This window comes from Penaeus vannamei, chromosome 31, assembly GCF_042767895.1.
Source record: "Penaeus vannamei isolate JL-2024 chromosome 31, ASM4276789v1, whole genome shotgun sequence".
NCBI lineage: Eukaryota > Metazoa > Arthropoda > Malacostraca > Decapoda > Penaeidae > Penaeus > Penaeus vannamei.
In genome coordinates this window covers 11,317,256-11,319,755 of record NC_091579.1, presented here as the reverse complement: position 1 = coordinate 11,319,755, position 2,500 = coordinate 11,317,256, and the positions used below count along the sequence as shown (strand labels likewise).

Below are 2,500 nucleotides of genomic sequence, written 5' to 3'. Positions count from 1 at the left end.
ATACCATGTAGAGAAACACTATACATTTTCACTCACAAAAGTTCAGTATCACATTCCACAAAATATTTTTGCTTTTTCGAAACATACCACTGATATATTGTTCACATATTGTATACACATCAGACAACTAAACATTCAGATTCACAAGATTTCAGTTTAGGGAAAATGGATAAGGATAGTTATATAGGCCTATATATATAAAAAATCACTTAGCTAGCATTTGCTTTGGCATCACCTTTAATAAGGTTCCAAACAGATTATAAACCTCACTTGAGACTTTTGCAGCATTCTTATCACTATGGTGTTCATTCTAATGACAGACAAAACAAAATGCGTACCATTAAAAAATATTCTTTGTGAAAGAAAAAATATTTATAAAAACAAAATGCAATACAAATCATTTCCACATTTGTTCTAGTCTAATGAAACTTCAGACAAAACTTTGGACAGAATGACAAGCCAATGACTAATCCTAATCCTAGTCACCTAATCATCAAACAAACAGAAATTGCCGACATTCCTAGGTCCCCAAATAAGAAAAAATAAGAAAATATGAAATTCCCATTCAGCTTTATTCAGGATGGATTCCTTCTAAGAAATCTACTTCCTTTCCATCAAGGACAAAATTTTCCCCAGAAAATTAAACATCCTTTATGCCTATCCACCACCTGACCTCCTTCCCCAACACAGTCCTATAAGATCTCTGAATTACTTAATACTTATAAGAATTCCATAAGGCTCCAAGTCCGTGTAAGGTTTCATACAGAATGTACTCAAGTAGGGCAGTGGACTCTGCTTATTTGCTGTAAATAATCCCACCTGTTCCAGAGTACAAACATTAAGAAAACCTTTATATATAGAATTCCCCTAAAATGCCATTTAATCCCCTAACTAAACAAACCTCACAGCAAAACAATTAACAGACTTTTAGCTTTGTATAAACTGGTATTCTGGTTTACTTTCTTTTCAAAAAGCATTAACTTGAATATTTACTTCAATCCCAAAGTCATGTTTACATGTATTTACATCCACACAGCCACGGAGTGGTATGTAATAATAGACTGACCAACAAACCAATCCTCTGCTAGTATACATTTCAGCAAGAGAGAGCTTGGACCGTTTCTTTATTTGACGACAAATTACCACTACAATCTATCTTGCGAGAATTCGTATAGTGGAGACTTGACAGACCCAGTTGCTCCAGTCACTTCAGGACGATCTGTCCCTTTAATATCTCATTAGCATTTCATCATTCACTTTAGCAGATTAATATACAGTGTATAATGTTGGATGTCATTATTTCGAATTCGTTTTTGTTCTTCCTGGTGTCTTATTGGTCAAAGCTACCAAGCAATTTTCTTGCAAATAATTCAATAAACATGCTAGTCACCCAAAACAGACTATAAAGAGACAATAAAAACTATCAAATGGTCAAACAGAGAATTAAGCAGTACTGCAAGGTGCAAAAATGATTTCCACACAATAAATGCAACCCAACAATCGCTTATCAAGGTCCTCAGCTTTTCAGCAGAATAAGGTTTAAGCCAAAAATCCCTTAGTCCTATCAAGGTTTGCAAATTTTCCCCAGAATGAGATTAAAGATATAATTCATCCAAAATATAAAGAACATGAGAACAGAAAATAAATAGTAACCTTAACATAACTAATTCAGTGCCAAGGAAAACAACAAACATACCCCAGACAGAATACAGAAAATCATCATCAATGAATACATTCCATTTGAGAGAAATACAAAATATTGAACAAACACATTATGACAACAAAAGCAAAATATAAATACATATATGACAGTCCCACACAACACACATATATAAAAAAATACCACGAATCACACCTATAACACAAGCAATGACATGAACAACTGCACTATGACAAAAATCAAAATAACAAAAATAAAATGATAATAATACATAACTGCATCTACTATACCAAACAACAACAAAAGCAAGTAAAAAAAGACAGATAAAAAACACAACAACAAAAAGAAAGAAAAACAACAAAAGTACAAAACCATAACAAACAGCTGATTATCAGTAACCTTGACATATCTCATGTCAAAATAACTGTAATCTCTTTTTCTTGGTCTCTTCACTCCCCAAAAATAAAATAATACGCACTAAAACTAAATTCACAATGAAAAACAAATCCAAGAATAATATTTTCCTAATCATATTATTTTTCTCGTCTCTTTTTTTTTAATAACAGACGGATGGGAAGCTCAAAACTTTCTCCGGAAACATTATCATTCTTTCCTCGCGACAACACTTATTCTAACAGGCTTTCAACCCTTTCAAAATACACATAACGACCCTTAGAGGCCAAGAAGTGTCTTACCTGAACCATAATATGAAAATAGAGAAACAGAAATAGAAAAAGTTGCTCCTCGCAAGTGTCACTCACAACAACACAACAAATGCGACTGTGCTGCCATCTAGGAAAATCAATCGGCATTTGCTAGATATTTGGGATTTTAACAAAT

The 2,500-nt window shown here is 33.0% G+C and overlaps 1 protein-coding gene across 3 annotated transcripts in view; it reads right to left on the bottom strand.

Annotated features, from left to right (window-relative positions):
• Positions 1-2,500, bottom strand: part of fwd (phosphatidylinositol 4-kinase beta fwd) — a 108,414-nt gene that overhangs the window by 95,121 nt on the left and 10,793 nt on the right. The window contains exon 1 of one of the 3 annotated variants that reach the window (XM_070143850.1): positions 2,356-2,455. The exons of 1 other annotated variant lie outside the window; for it this stretch is intronic. The gene's annotated coding sequence lies outside the window, so the exon portion shown is untranslated. Of the gene's footprint in view, positions 1-2,355; positions 2,456-2,500 lie in introns of those variants that run through there. One more of the 3 variants, XM_070143852.1, reaches the window with a different exon arrangement.